The following is a 17285-nucleotide window of genomic DNA, read 5'->3' as shown; positions in this document are numbered from 1 at the left end:
CACCTAGGTATTTGTAGTTGTCCACATATTCTAAGTCAGAGCCGTCCAGAGTAGTGATGTTGGACAGGCGGGCAGGTGCAGGCAGTGATCGGTTGAAGAGCATGCATTTAGTTTTACTTGTATTTAAGAGCAATTGGAGGCCACAGAAGGAGAGTTGTATGGCATTGAAGCTTGCCTGGAGGGTTGATAACACAGTGTCCAAAGAAGGGCCAGAGGTATACATAATGGTGTCATCTGCGTAGAGGTTGATCAGAGACTCACCAGCAGCAAGAGCGACATCCTTGATACAGAGAAGAGAGTATACAGAGAAGAGAGTCGGTCCAAGAATTGAACCCTGTGGCACCCCTATAGAGAATGCCAGAGGTCCGGACAGCAGACCCTCCGATTTGACACACTGAACTCTATCAGAGAAGTAGTTGGTGAACCAGGCGAGGCAATCATTTGAGAAACCAAGGCTGTCGAGTCTGCCGATGAGGATGTGGTGATTGACAGAGTCGAAAGCTTTGGCCAGATCAATGAATACGGCTGCACAGTAATGTTTCTTATCGATGGCAGTTAAGATATCGTTTAGGACCTTGAGCATGGCTGAGGTGCACCCATGACCAGCTCTGAAACAAGATTGCATAGCAGAGAAGGTATGGTGAGATTCGAAATGGTCGGTAATCTGTTTGTTGACTTGGCTTTCGAAGACCTTAGAAAGGCAGGGTAGGATAGATATAGGTCTGTAGCAGTTTGGGTCAAGAGTGTCCCCCACTTTGAAGAGGGGGATGACCGCAACTGCTTTCCAATCTTTGGGAATCTCAGACGACATGAAAGAGAGGTTGAACAGGCTAGTAATAGGGGTGACAACAATTTCGGCAGATAATTTTAGAAAGAAAGGGTCCAGATTGTCTAGCCCGGCTGATTTGTAGGGGTCCAGATTTTGCAGCTCTTTCAGAACATCAGGTGACTGGATTTGGGAGAAGGAGAAATGGGGAAGGCTTGGGCGAGTTGCTGTGGGGGGTGCAGTGCTGTTGACCGGGGTAGGAGTAGCCAGGTGGAAAGCATGGCCAGCCGTAGAAAAATGCTTATTGAAATTCTCAATTATAGTGGATTTATCAGTGGTGACAGTGTTTCCTATCTTCAGTGCAGTGGGCAGCTGGGAGGAGATGTTCTTATTCTCCATGGACTTTACATAGTCCCAGAACATTTTTGAGTTAGTGTTGCAGGAAGCAAATTTCTGCATGAAAAAGCTAGCCTTGGCTTTTCTAACTGCCTGTGTATAATGGTTTCTAGCTTCCCTGAACAGCTTCATATCACGGGGGCTGTTCGATGCTAATGCAGAACGCCATAGGATGTTTTTGTGTTGGTTAAGGGCAGTCAGGTCTGGGGAGAACCAAGGGCTATATCTGTTCCTGGTTCTAAATTTCTTGAATGGGGCATGCTTTTTTAAGATGGTTAGGAAGGCATTTAAAAAAAATACCCAGGCATCCTCTACTGTCGGGATGAGATCAATATCTTTCCAGGATACCCCGGCCAGGTCGTTTAGAAAGGCCTGCTCGCTGACGTGTTTCAGGGAGCGTTTGACAGTGATGAGTGGAGGTTGTTTGACCGCTGACCCATTACGGATGCAGGCAATGAGACAGTGATCGCTGAGATCTTGGTTGAAGACAGCAGAGATATATATAGAGGGCAAGTTGGTTAAGATGATATCTATGAGGGTGCCCGTGTTTAAGGCTTTGGGGAGGTACCTGGTAGGTTCATTGATAATTTGTGTGAGATTGAGGGCATCAAGCCTAGATTACAGGATGGCTGGGGTGTTAAGCATGTTCCAGTTTAGGTCGCCTAGCAGCACGAGCTCTGAAGATAGATGGGGGGCAATCAGTTCACATATGGTGTCCAGTGCACAGCTGGGGGCAACGGTGAGAGACTTGTTTTTAGAGAGGTGGATTTTTAAAAGTAGAAGTTAAATTTTTTGGGGTACAGACCTGGATAGTAGGACAGAACTCTGCAGGCTATCTTGAGATGATTTCAGGGAGAATGGCGTGATCGATTACTCAGGAAGTTCCACAGAGCATCAAGGAAGCTGCAACTCTTTTGTGAAAAGGTACGATTGAAACAATTTAGCTGGTTGTTTTTTTTTGCAAAATCTTGCTTTAGTGTGTGGGGCGCTGTCCATGGTGCTGTTGAAGCGCAGCGAGATTTATTGCCATTGAACCTGTCACTTTTATGTTTATTGTGGCATAGCATGATATAAGCATAGTTCAATATAATTTCGATGTAAGAACCCAATTGACTCCCCTGGGTATGGCTAAATATCGGTAAGTTTCATCATAGAAATAGATCCTACATTCTATGGTTTCCTTGGTAGCCTATTGGTTTACATTTCTGTAAATGGAACTGTTTGCATTGGAAACATGTTTTTGTATGCTGGCATTGCTTCATTTATTACTTGGGTCGAATTTGATTCACAGACGGGTATTGTACCATATCACAACGTGTTGTTGAACTCATGAGCGAGCGGCATGATTTTCCATTTTTTAAGCGGGCCTGTTTAGGCCTATTTATTTGGCAAGACAGCTGTGCATGAATGCATCTCACTGTAGTAGGCTATGTTTTGGTTATTTGGATCTCCAATCGCCTTTTGTGTACTGCATTTGTTTACTGTTAATGTAACTAGCCTAAATATAGACTGTGTCATGCCTTTCTCAATCTGGTATTTTTTTTATTGTCCAACTACTTGGTACCGCTGTTTTGCTCTGTTCCATTTGTTCGCATTCGCAGTTAAGTATTCGGCCCCCTTGAACTTTGCGACCTTTTGCCACATTTCAGGCTTCAAACATAAAGATGTAAAACTGTATTTTTTTGTGAAGAATCAACAACAAGTGGGACACAATCATGAAGTGGAACGACATTTATTGGATATTTCAAACTTTTTTAACAAATCAAAAACTGAAAAATTGGGCGTGCAAAATTATTCAGCCCCCTTAAGTTAATACTTTGTAGCGCCACCTTTTGCTGCGATTACAGCTGTAAGTCGCTTGGGGTATGTCTCTATCAGTTTTGCACATCGAGAGATTTTTTCCCATTCCTCCTTGCAAAACAGCTCGAGCTCAGTGAGGTTGGATGGAGAGCATTTGTGAACAGCAGTTTTCAGTTCTTTCCACAGATTCTCGATTGGATTCAGGTCTGGACTTTGACTTGGCCATTCTAACACCTGGATATGTTTATTTTTGAACCATTCCATTGTAGATTTTGCTTTATGTTTTGGATCATTTTCTTGTTGGAAGACAAATCTCCGTCCCAGTCTCAGGTCTTTTGCAGACTCCATCAGGTTTTCTTCCAGAATGGTCCTGTATTTGGCTCCATCCATCTTCCCATCAATTTTAACCATCTTCCCTGTCCCTGCTGAGGAAAAGCAGGCCCAAACCATGATGCTGCCACCACCATGTTTGACAGTGGGGATGGTGTGTTCAGGGTGATGAGCTGTGTTGCTTTTACGCCAAACATAACGTTTTGCATTGTTGCCAAAAAGTTCAATTTTGGTTTCATCTGACCAGAGCACCTTCTTCCACATGTTTGGTGTGTCTCCCAGGTGGCTTGTGGCAAACTTTAAATGACACTTTTTATGGATATCTTTAAGAAATGGCTTTCTTCTTGCCACTCTTCCATAAAGGCCAGATTTGTGCAATATACGACTGATTGTTGTCCTATGGACAAAGTCTCCCACCTCAGCTGTAGATCTCTGCAGTTAATCCAGAGTGATCATGGGCCTCTTGGCTGCATCTCTGATCAGTCTTCTCCTTGTATGAGCTGAAAGTTTAGAGGGACGGCCAGGTCTTGGTAGATTTGCAGTGGTCTGATACTCCTTCCATTTCAATATTATCGCTTGCACAGTGCTCCTTGGGATTTTTAAAGCTTGGGAAATCTTTTTGTATCCAAATCCGGCTTTAAACTTCTTCACAACAGTATCTCGGACCTGCCTGGTGTGTTCCTTGTTCTTCATGATGCTCTCTGCGCTTTTAATGGACCTCTGAGACTATCACAGTGTAGGTGCATTTATACGGAGACTTGATTACACACAGGTGGATTGTATTTATCATCATTAGTCATTTAGGTCAACATTGGATCATTCAGAGATCCTCACTGAACTTCTGGAGAGAGTTTGCTGCACTGAAAGTAAAGGGGCTGAATAATTTTGCACGCCCAATTTTTCAGTTTTTGATTTGTTAAAAAAGTTTGAAATATCCAATAAATGTCGTTCCACTTCATGATTGTGTCCCACTTGTTGTTGATTCTTCACAAAAAAATACAGTTTTATATCTTTATGTTTGAAGCCTGAAATGTGGCAAAAGGTCGCAAAGTTCAAGGGGGCCGAATACTTTCGCAAGGCACTGTATGTCGGTATTCTAAGCCAAACTGCTATTCAGTATTTTTATTTGCATGCTTGAATAATTAGGCTACTAATTTCAACATTTAGTTTGCATTATTTTGATAAGACAGATGTATGTACGGCTGCATTCCCATAGCTGAATGTAATAGGTGAATTGACATCCCCATCTTGAAGCTTATTCATTACCAAAACGGCTTAGCTGTTGGTCGCTGCCCATTTGCTGATACAGCTCAGCAGAGATAGGCTACAGATTTCAAAAGCACTCAATGATCCCGGAGTCTCTATATTTGAACTTGATTTTTTATTGTGGAATAGCATGATTATATAAACAAAATTCAATATAACTCCAATGCAAGAACCCCGTTTTTTGGGGCCCCACAGTGATTTCAACTGCCCCCTTTGTCACTTTATGCTGGGGTCAGGTCTGGCTCCTGAACATGTACAGCATGAGCTTAATGCATTTGGACCCACCTGTGGCCATAGGATGCCAACTAGTGGCCTTTTATAAACACTACAGAGCACATTTATTTCATTCTGGTAGAGTTTGCAGCTTTCTGTGGGAGAAGAGACCACCACAGAATCAAAACCTCAAAATATCTAGATCGTTAAAGAAATATAGTAAATAATAATACATAAATAAGTTATAAGTGCTAATATGAACAAATCAAGTAGTAATAGTAAATACTAAGAAATAAGGGGAGTAAATACTAAGAAAACCTCCCTTATTTTTGAAAACACATTCAACAAACTTAAAGTATCAATCAAACAAAACAAGTACAAAGTAAAGGTGGAAGAAAATGATGAGTGCCAATATAGGCAAACCAAGTGCATTAAGGGGAGGGGAGTAAGTGCTATAGAGGCTTCCCTTATATTTAAAAAGACACCACCTTCCCACATCTTAAAGTATCATACAAATAAAAGGAACAACACACACTAACGATCCAAGCAAAGTATTTTTTGCAATTACCGCAAGAAGAGCGCTTGCAATTTTAACCAATCACCACACTTTTACAGCATACAAACTTTATCCCTCGTCAGAGCATGAGATGGACACTACATTTGGAACTGAACCTATGCATGAGGTGACCAGTAATTATGTAAATGTTATTCCATTTGTCACCACATACTCTCAGTCTTCTCTGAAGTTTAATTCTGTAGTGAATGGTCATTTCCAGCAGACAAAGGATGATGATATTCTCCAACAATTCAGAGTAAAATATATCGGCGAAACAAACATTTGAAAGATATGCTGGTACACTCTGGATTCAAGGATAAGCTGGTACAGAGTGGATCGCATTTTAAACAAGTACAGTGCATTCAGAACAAAGTGTCAGGTTCAGGGGTTACAGTATGGGAGGTTTTTCAACTGAAGACTACCAACATTCTATATTGTAATTAATACCTAAAATGTGGAAAACAGGAACTCCTTGGAAGCCAGACTCAAACAACACCTAAACCATATATGGAAAGTCTATCACAACCACACTATACACACATTATAGATCTCATATAGTAGCACAACTAAGAATAGGAGGGTTGGAATCCAACCAAGGGAGGTCATTAACACAGAGACAGACTAAGGAGCATTTTTGGATGAAAACAATATGTACTATTGATCCCACAGGTCTGAATGAGAAGTATTTGAGAAACTTGTCCTGAACATCTCTAAAACTAAGAGCATTGTATTTGGTACAAATCATTCCCTAAGTTCTAGACCTCAGCTGAATCTGGTAATGAATGTTGAACATAAGAAACATGTGCTGAAAATCCCACACTTACCCCACCAGACATGCCACCATGTCTTTTCACAGTCCCCAAATCCAGAACAAATACAAGAAAGCGTACAGTATTATATAGAGCCATTATTGCATGGAACTTCTATCTCATATTGCTCAAATGAACAGCAAAACTGGTTTCAAAAAACAGATAAAGCAACACCTCACGGCACAACGACTCTCCCCTATTTGACATTGAAAGTGTATGTGTATGTATTGATATGTAGGCTATGTGTGTCTTTTTTAACACTTATTTAATTGATATTGTTCTGTCCTTGAGCTGTTCTTGTCTAATAATGTTCTGTATTATGTCATGTTTCATGTTTTGTGGGGACCCCAGGAAGAGTAGCTGCTGCTTTTGCAACAGCTAATGGCGATCCTAATAAAATAGCAAATTCCACTTCCATACACATGGAAAAGAGTGGCTATCAATTGCAGGCCTCGAGTTGGGTGGGGGGGGGGTACATTGGCCTCAGAAAGGTGGTTGATAAAAAGGTTTGGAACTCTTCCTCCCACCGACCTTAATGAGATAGAATGAAGTCCCACTTTGGACTTTACTCCAACTAGAACCCTTAACATTTATCACCCAGTACAGTATCCTTGGGAGGAGATGAGCCTAACTGACCCATTACCAAAGCGTTTCTTTTGTAATATTTATTTATTTATAAATGCTTTGCTTTGTGTTGTTCCTTTTATTTGTATGATACTTTAAGGTGGTTTCTTTTCAAATATAAGGGAGGTTTTGTTTGCATGTACAAATTTTTCCTTAATGCACTTGATTTGTTCATATTATAACTTATAACTTATTTATTATTATTATTATATTTCTTTAAGGGTCTAGATATTTAGAGGTTTCAATTCGGTGATGGTCTCTCACAACAAAAAGGCCTTATATTGGGCTTTATTTCCACAGCTCCTGATGGGCCAAGTGGATCAAGGGGACTTAGATCCCTCAGTTCAAACTTTATCCCCCTCAGTTTCAGTTGTATGTCTATATATAAAAATAGCAAAGAATTTCAAATGATTGAGTGATATGTTGGCACAAAACAAAACTATATCCGCTGCGCTGTGTCAGCACAATGGACAGGGCTGCTGAAAGCGGTGATGGACCCTGGCTTTACGTTTACAGCCACCATGGTGCACAGAATTCCTAGTCTCCTCGAACCGAAAAAAAATTACTCCAGGCAAAAGCAATGGATCTTTACACTGGAGTCAAAGTGGTCCGCAAAGTGGTGCGTTGGAGTGCGTCGAGAAGCTGAGGTTTGACAGCGAGTTGGAAGCCAATTTTATGTAAGTACAAATGCGTGGTGGACAGTACAGTAGACCAGCAGGATAGAGGAGAAGAGACTGAGTGTAAAATACTATTCTTCAGCACGTTGGATGCTGCCATTGGTGAAATATCAGAAAGATTTCGCGAACGCAACAGCCAACTAGTGGAGGCCCTATTGTGCCCTTGACCCAGAGAGCCATGACTTTCTACATGTGAAAAAGGTGAAACCACTGCTGGATTTAAGCAATGCAGTGAAAGCTGAGTTCAGTGTCGCTTGCCAGTTTTTGCAGACTGAAATGTTTACTGCACTGAAACATGGACTGAATTTTGGGGAGTCCACAGTCACATGCGAGAACTAATTCCCACATTGACAAATGTGTTCAGTCGGCACACAAGAAGCATGCTGATGACTCAGGAAGTTCCACAGAGCATCAAGGAAGCTGCAACTCTTATGAAAAGGTAAGATTGAAACAATCTAGCTGGTTGGTTTGTATCAAAATCTTGCTTAGTGTGTAGGGCGCTGTCCATGGTGCTGATAGAGTTTAGCGAGACTTCGTGCCATTGAAACTGTCACTTCATGGTCAAATAATGTTTTCAACTTTTATGTTTATTGTGGTATAGCATGATATAAGCAGAATTCTAATTCCAATGCAATAACCCAAATGACACCCTGGGCAATGTTCCCTCTAATTTCTGGGGGCACTGGGCAAATTTTAGGTCTTGTGAACTGAAACTTGAATGTTGTTTGAATTTTGTGCAACTTCCGGCTCACGTTTACAGTGAACACTGAGGCTGTACCCTTACAGTTTTATACAGTAGCCAATATGTTATTGTGGCTATTTGAGCATAATGTAGGCCTGCCAACAAAACCAATGGAACATTTTCACATGGAAGTAGCTTTGGATTTCTATGACGTAGCCTATAGTAGCCTATATGTGGGGCTTGACATTAATAATTTTTTACTTGGTCTGTAACACCATGGGTCAAATATGTGACTGTACATGGCATTGTATTGTGTTGTTTGATTTAAGAAACCACTTTACAAAATAACAATTATTATTACCATACAGATAATATAGGCTACTCCTCTGCCTATTGTCTTATTTGCATATTCAAGCCTGTTTCAAAATACAACACTGCCCCTTTAATCAAGACATAAGCTTTTTACCTGAATCGCTTTTCAAAAACAGCTTTAAACGTAGCCTACACGTTTTGTGCTCTTGTAGGAAGCAGTAACTCCTAATTTTCTGACCTATACTTATCTATTACTGAACACAAATATAAACACAACAATTTAAACAATTTTATTCAGTTGCAGTTCATATAAGGACATTTGTCAATTGAAATGAATACATTAGGCCCTAATCTATGGATTTCACATGACTGGGCAGCCATGGGTGGGTATGGGAGGGCATAGACCCACCCACTTGGGTGCCAGGCCCACATACTGGGGAGCCAGGCCCAGCCAATCAATTGGACATACTGCAAAATGAGCTAAAATGAAATTGGAGGCAGCATATGGTACAGAAATGAACATTCAATTATCTGGCAACAGCTCTGGTGTCTGCAGTCAGCATTCCAATTACACACTCCTGCAAAACTTGAGAGTGACCTTTAGTTAGTGTTAGAGTTAGGTAAGGGTACTGAGGTATGTTACCCGCCAGGGGGACAATGTGCACAGCACATAACGACTTGACCAACTCATTTTATAAACCTCTAGTTAAAAGAGAACACTTCTACAACCTGTTATTAAGAGTGTATGTGCGGGGTCCCACAGAAAGCTCCACACTCCTACCAGAATCAATAAAGAGTGCTCTGTAGTGTTTATAAAAGGCCACTAGATGGCAAGCTATGGCCACAGGTGCATCCAAATGAATAAAGGTCTTATATTGGGCTTTATTTTCACAACTCCTGAACAAGTACAATATGATACTTGTTCAGGAATTGTGAAAATAAAGCCCAATATAATACCTTTTTTTGGGAGAAGAGACCACTACAGAATCAAAACGTCAAAATATCTAGACCCTTAAATTAATATATAATAAATTATAATAAAAATAAATAAGTATTATAATTCAAAAGTCATAACTGCTAATATGAATGAATCAAGTGCATTAAGGGGAGGGGAGTAAGTGCAATAGAAGCCTCCCTTATATTTCAAAAGAAACCACCTTCCCACATCTTAAAGTATCATTCAAATAAACGGAACACACACTAAAGATCCAAGCAAAGTATTTATAAATAAAGAAAAAAGTAGTGGGTCAGTAGTGGGTCTGTTAGGGTTAGGGTCCTCTCCTCCCATGGATACTGTACTGGGTTATAAATGCTAAAAGTTAAGGCTTCCGGTTGGAATAAAGTCCAAAGAGGGACTTCATTCAATCTCATTAAGGCCGGTGGTCTGTCATCTTGTCAGATCTCCCTGCGTAATAGATGTGTTGCTGTAACCTTTGAGAAATGTGTTTTTAGTTTCCCTGATGTACAGTTTGTTACACTTTTGACATTGTATCACATAAACCAGGTTGGATGACTCCAGCTGAAAGATTTGGCAGACTGGCGCCCCAATCCTGTTTGTTTTTTTATAATGTACTTCATAGACCCGAGGTGGGAATTGATCGACCGTTTCCCACCATCCAGAGAGGTATTCACAAAGTCATCTTTAAGATTATCTTCTTTCCTAACTCTGAGATAAGTTTAAAATATGCAACAGTAAAAAAATATTCTGTGTCTCCTAGAAGTGCGCCTTCACTATAGAATTAAGCTGCATTGAAGGTGTGGAGAAGGTAGTGGCAAACGATATGACACTCAACAGTATCGGCCTGGGTAGGAAGTTCCCCATGATGGAGGTCTCCGCCATGTGCACCGCCGCCTTTACTGAGCGGAAAAATCTCTTGGTGCAACCTCTTGGTCTGAGTGCTTTGAAGAGTATCTGTGTTGCTACTTCAACATCCTCTGCTCTTGTACATATTCTGTTGAATGTTATCAGTTGAGACTTTATAAGTCCCCTGTATGTGTGTTTAGAGTAATAACTAGTCTTATGTATCAAGGCGTGTGTGTCAGTAAGCTTAAAATATACCTTTGTCCCCAAGACATTTCTCCCATTGTTCCCCGGCATCAGAAATACCTAAGTGTCAAGAAGTTATATGTTTTGGGGTTGTAGGTTTTATTTAACTGTGATGGGGGATTCCCATTCAGTGTCTATAAAACTCTCAAAATCCACCACTGGCTGGCACCAAATCCCAAAGATATCATCTACATATCGGATGTATAGGGAGGGTAGCTTCCTGCACTTGGAAAGGACAGTATGCTCCCAATCAGCCATGTACATTGGCATACGCGGGAGCAAACTTTTTACCCATCGCAGTACCCGAAACCTGCACATAACATTTTGAATCAAACTCAAAATCAACCCCAGCTCAAGGAGAGAGAGGATAGCCTCACCTGGCAAATTTGGGTCTGGGATTTCTGTGACTGCTTTCAGGCCTAACTGAGTGTCAATGTTAATATATAACGAATCTACACTGAACAAAAACATAAACGCATAAAAGTTTGTGTCCCATGTTTCATGAGCTGAAATAAAAGATCACAGAAATGATCAGACAAGCTTTTTTCTCTAGAATGTTGTGCACAAATTTGTTTACATCCCTGTTAGTGAGAATTTCTCCTTTGCCAAGATAATACATCTACCTGACAAGTGTGGCATATCAAGAAGCTGATTAAACAGCATGATCATTACACAGGTGCACATAGTGCTGGGGACAAGAAAAGGCCACACTAAAATGTGCAGTTTTGAAGTGTGCATTTGGCATGCTGACTCTAGAAATGTCCATCAGGGCTGTTGCCAAATAATATGATTTTAATTTCTCTACCATGAGCCTCCTCCAACGTCGTTTTAGAGAATTTGGTATTTTGTATAGCGTTGTGTGGGCGAGCGGTTGGCTGATGTCAACGTTGGGAACAGAGTGCCCTATGGTGGTGGTGAATTTAATTTTATCTATGGCATTTTGAATGCACACAAATACTGTGACGATATCCTTAGGCACGTTGTGAGGCCCATTTCTTTTTAAAGGTATCTGTGATTCCCAGTCATGTGAAATTCATAGATTAGGACCTAATGGATTTATTTAAATTGACTAATTTCCTTATATGAAGTGTAACTCAGTAAAATATCAGGCATTGTTTCAAGTTGCGTTTATATTTTTGTTCAGTATACATCAATAGAGAAAAGCATTGCTCCAGGGGGAAAATCTAAATCTCAATGTTTTTTTACAAGCTCATAGGTGTGTTTGACATAACTGATATAAAGGGATTTTACTCTGCCACACTACATGACTCGCTGCCGCAATACAAATCGATTGGTCGACCAGTGGGAACCTCATATGGGACCGCCCATGTACTAGGATCCTTGTGTATTTTACTTAAGATAAATAATTTTCTGGCTCTCGGCGGGTCCGGACCATAAAAATAATACCTGTGTTTAGAGGAGATATACTTTTCCTTATACAAGTCCCCTATAATTGCACAAATCCTTTGACTATGATTGGTGTTAAAACAATTCTAATTAAATTATTAAATGAAATCATACTCTACCTTTAACCACAATCTATTTAAAAATGCATTGTTTTTTTATGAACTTTTCAACACATTTGTATTTAAAGTATAACTTTTTAATATATATAAGCAAAGTGCATATAATTCTAACCATTCAAAACTAATACAATCTGGACAGCATAATAGAATATTGCGCCATGTCAAAGAAAAATAAATATCTATTTGCAGAACTGCAGCATCCCACAAATTGAAATAAATGTTTAAAAAAAGGATGCTATTACACATGTGCATTTAAAGTACAACTTTTTAATGTATATAAACAAAGTGCATATAAATATAACAATTCAGAACGAATACAATCTGAACAGCATAATAATAGAATATTGCACCATATCAAAGAAAAATAAGTAACAATGTGCAAAACTGCAGCATCCCACTTAAAATATTAAACTGGTCCTTCTTTTCTCTCTCTTCTTCATTGCCATGTTATAACCAGCAGCACACAGCAATGCTGACCATATTTTTCTTTTATGAGAGATTTGCATACAGAAATGCAAGCTGCCTCCCTTTCGAGGGGCTGATGCGGTTTCTTCTCTCAGTAATTATTTATCCCGTTTTCGAGAAGACCCTCTCAAAGGGAACGGATGTAGCCACTATGCAGTCTCCTTGTCATGACTTTAGTAAGCCGTGGGTAGACAGAGGCCTTGTTCTTCCACCAGCTCAGCGGATCTGCAAATAAGGATCGGACCTCCATTATGGCATCTGCTGAGGGATTCCTTCGTGCTGCATCCCCAGTTGCTCTCTCATCAAACAGCATCCAAACAGCAGACGTTTGTGGCACTACTGCTGGTGCTCCTGCTCCATCTGATCCCTCTTCTTTCTTTTACCCTGGTGCCTGAGCCAGCTGACTGCTTGGGCTGTCCCTCTCTACTGCTGAGGTAATTCTTTGAAGAGCCTCATCAATCGCTCTGGCATCACTGAAGGCTAACTTCTTAAACCTTGGGTCAGGTTTGTGCAGCAGTTTCTGATGTGCTTATATTCCATTCTGTGGAACTTTCTGTCCATTGGTGAACACATGGTGTCCATCAACTCTGTCACATGTCCTGTGGTTACATTTGCTTCTCTCTGGCAGCTGGCTGTGATTCGCTGCAGACCCTTACACAGGAGTATCATTTTTGAGGCTGTCACATAGCTGAAAAGAGAAAACAGTAACTTATTAGTTCAGGTTCATGTTTTGTCCACTGATAGTACATTCTCATCTACTGCTCATATACATATATAATACTGGATAATGATGGATAAATAATGATGTAGTAATAACTGCTTACTGTACACTGCTTACTGTACCTCTCTTCACTGATCTCCACAGTGACCTGCTCAAAGGGTTCCAGGACTCTGCACACCTCCTCCACCACCTCCCATTCCTCTGTTGATGCTCCTCTTCGGTCAGAGCATCAACAGGCACATTGACAATGGCCAGGGTAGAGATGATTGTTACGTTCCCCAGATTATGTGTTGTAGTTTGTGTATTTGCATGTGTTTATTTCAGGAAATGGCTTCCTGAAATCCCTCAAGCAGCTGATTGGTCGACTCCAGGGCTAATTGGAGAGCTGACCCCGCCCCCTCGTCAAGACGCAGCTGTCTCCAATTACCCATTCCTTCTGAAGCTATATAAAAGCCAGTGTTCTGTTCAGGAGGGAGATTTTGCTGGGAGGTCATTGCTGAGAGAGATTTTGCTAGAGGTTGATTTTGCTGGGAGTTCATTGCTGAGAGAGATTTTGCTAGAGGTTGATTTTGCTGGGAGTTCATTGCTGAGAGTTGGTATGTTCTGTGAGTTTGTTGCTCAGATAGAGCTTATTTGATGTCCTTTGTTTCTTAGTTTGTTTGAAATTGTTTAATATTCTGTTTCATTTGTTCCCAGGGGGAAAGGGGAAGGCACCTTGGGAGTGCTTAGGCAAGAGGCCTGCGGGCATACATATACCTGTAGTATATTCACTGTCTAGGCACACTAGGTAAGACCTGGGCGGACCACCCCCTGTATTTTGGTTAGGGCACCAGGTGGTGCTAAATTAGGTAAGTAGTGGGTAGGCAGGTAAGATAGGAGAGGGGGGGGGCTTTGAGATTTAATTTATTTGCTTTGGTTCCGTCCAGCCCCTTTTCCCCATATTACCGTGTAAAGGAATAAAGTCCTTGTAAACGGTACCACATTCTGCCTGTTGTCATTCTTACTTGCACCTACAGTCCATACCTTTTTCACTTCACGGAGAGTTTAGTTGTAGCAGGGTGCTGCGTTCCCTCTTCAAAGAGGCGTGCGTAACATAACTTGAGGGATTTCAGGAAGCCATTTCCTGAAATAAACAAATGCAAATACACAAACTACAACACATAATCTGGGGAACGTAACAATGATGTCATCCTTTGACTCAAGAAACCGCTTCTACATATAAAATGTTGAATTCCACCTTGTAGTGCAGTCTTGTTTAGGCCTCAGCTCGGGCATCCCCATCTGGTGTTGTGTAGACTATAGTTTTTCAGCACCTACTGTGCTCTTGTGGAAGTATTCCAACGCTGCTTTCACTTTGTCCACAGTGGGCTTCATCACCTTCAGAGCATCTCTTATAATCAGGTTGATTGTGTGTGCAAGACATGGATGATGGGTCCATTTAAACATTTACATGGCTTTGGTTATGTTAGCTGCATTGTTGCTATCACAACAGACCACTTTTCCATCTACTTGCCATTCTCTGACCACCCTCAGCAGTTCCTCGGCCAAGTTCTCTGAGGTGTGTATGTCGCTGAACTCAAAGCAGTCCAGAAGACAGCTAGACATTGAAAAATCTTCAATGAAGTGGCATGTAACCGACATGTAAGAAGTGGTTACCTTTGATGTCCGGCAGTCAGTCGTAAGGCAAACTACAGTAGCTTTTTGGACTCTTTCCCGCACTGAAGCCTGTGTGCTCTCATACATTTGTGGCATAAGTGATTTTGAAAGGGTTGTCCTGCTTGGAAATGTGTACATTGGATTTAGACTATTGTTATTTCTAGAACCTCTATTGCATTGGCTAAAATGGCAATCATTTAGCCAATGCAATATCTGTGGCAATCATTTTAGCCAATGCAATATCAATTTGGCCTTGTTTTTGCTACAGACATAGACTTTGGCATAAACTGGTCCATAGAAGACTGCGTTGCTGTGGGTCACGGAGTAGGCCTACTTGACTGAGTGGATACATCTCCACTTGTGGAGTTGCTGGCTCCACCACTATCACTAGCAGGCCTCTAGTTTCACGAAGCTCCGCTACAGCTAGTTTCACAGTTGGGTGCACAGTTCGCATATGCCGGTGTAGGTTGTGCGTAGAACTTTGGGCATGCTTCCTCTCTCTCCTCGGGTGCTAAGTGTGTGACTGTGAGTGAGTTGGCTCAGCCCTCCCTCACGCATCTTTGGTTCATTGGTTGACACTGTGTCTGTGACAGGAACAACAGGTGAGGCTGTTAGTCTGAGCAGACAGTCAGAATGAATGTGTGTGCGCTTGAGCATTTAGGCCTGTGTTTTTTTATTTTTTTGTTCTTTGAATTAGTTAATTATATTCATCTAAATCTTTTCATATCTTAATTTTTAAAATATATTTTTTAGTTAGATTTGGCTCTTCTGATATCCTTTCTGGGATAGGGGGCAGTATTTTCACGCCTGGATGAAAAGCATGCCCAAAGTAAACAACCTGCTACTTAAGCCCAGAAGCTAGGATATGCATATTATTACTAGATTTGGATAGAAAACCCTCTGAAGTTTGTAAAACTGTTTGAATAATGTATGTGAGTATAACAGAACTGATTTGGCAGGGGAAACCCTGAGCACAATCCATCCAGGGATTTTTTTTTGAGGTCATTCTGTTTTCCATTCAGTTTCTATGGCAAACCCGTTTTAATAGAAATATACTTGCAGTTCCTATGGCTTCCACTAGATGTCAACAGTCTTTAGAAATTGGTTGATGGTTTTTCCTTTGAGAAATAAAAAAGTAGCCCTTTCCTTTCTGGGTGTATAGCAAAGTGTACTGTTTTGTTTGGGGCACGTGACCTGGAGCTCGCTCCATTTTCATTTTATCCGTTATTGAACAAAGTTTATCCCGTCTTAAATTTGATCGATTATTTATGTTTTAAGTAACCATTTGTTTGCCTATTGAAATAAATAGCTAGCCAGCTACTTAACCCTGTTGCCCAAAGCTAACGTTATAAGCAGCCAGCTAGCTTCATCTGGCTAGTGAGGCTCGACTGGACCGGGTAGTGATAGGTCGCTCCTGAATGAGTCGGCTCTAAGAGCTGGCTCTTGTAGGTGATGGGAGCCTGCTCGCATATCTTCTTAGGGATCAAATCCCGTTAACGGGATCGATATGACAACATCCGGTGAAATGGCAGTGCCAAATTCAAATAAAATTATTAGAACTTATTAGAATTTAACTTTCATAAAATCACAAGTGCAATACATCAAAATAAAGCCTAACTTCTTAATTCAGGCACCGTGTCAGATTTCAAAAAGGCTTTACGGCAAAAGCAAACATGCTATTATCTGAGGACAGCACCCAATCATACAAACGCATGACAATCATATTTAAATCCGCTAGGCGCGACACAAAACTCAGAAATATAATTCATGCCTTACCTTTGAAGATCTTCCTCTGTTGGCACTCCAATAAGTCCCATAAACATCACAAATGTTAATTTTGTTCGATAAATCCGGTCGTTTATATCTCCAAAATGTCCATTTATTTGGCACGTTTGATTCAGAAAAACACCGGTTCCAACTCGCCCAACATGTCTACAAATGATCTAATGAGTTACTTGTCCAAACTTTGTCCAAACATTTCAAACAACTTTCATAATCCAACTTTAGGTAATTTACCTAGCTAATACTTACAAGGGTTCCTAAATCATTGTTAAGGATAATGAAAATGACTGCAGTTTCTAAGGGTCATTGTTTTCAGGCTTATTGTGTTGGTGCTAGCTAGGTACCAAGCTAAAGCTAGCTAGCAACCCCAGAAGTTGTTGTCGAACAAATAATGCCTTATTACCAATCGCGGTATTGTAAACACATTGTTCGTGGCCAGTGTGTGCTTGTTTGCAGTGCGTGCTTTTTTGTACAGCTTTGACAGTGCTACTGTCACAGTGGTGGTGTTTGGCTTACACGTGCAAATTCACATAATCTTCATGTTATTTGAAGCTTCTCGTTTTGAAAAACGTACCCTATTGACACTTCTATGCTGATTCCATGCTGGAAAAACAGAAGCATATGCTGAATACCTCATACCTATGGTAAAATATGATG

The sequence above is a fragment of the Oncorhynchus kisutch genome, linkage group LG30 (genome assembly GCF_002021735.2).
Source record: "Oncorhynchus kisutch isolate 150728-3 linkage group LG30, Okis_V2, whole genome shotgun sequence".
Lineage (NCBI taxonomy): Eukaryota > Metazoa > Chordata > Actinopteri > Salmoniformes > Salmonidae > Oncorhynchus > Oncorhynchus kisutch.
Note: the sequence above shows the minus strand (reverse complement) of the source record.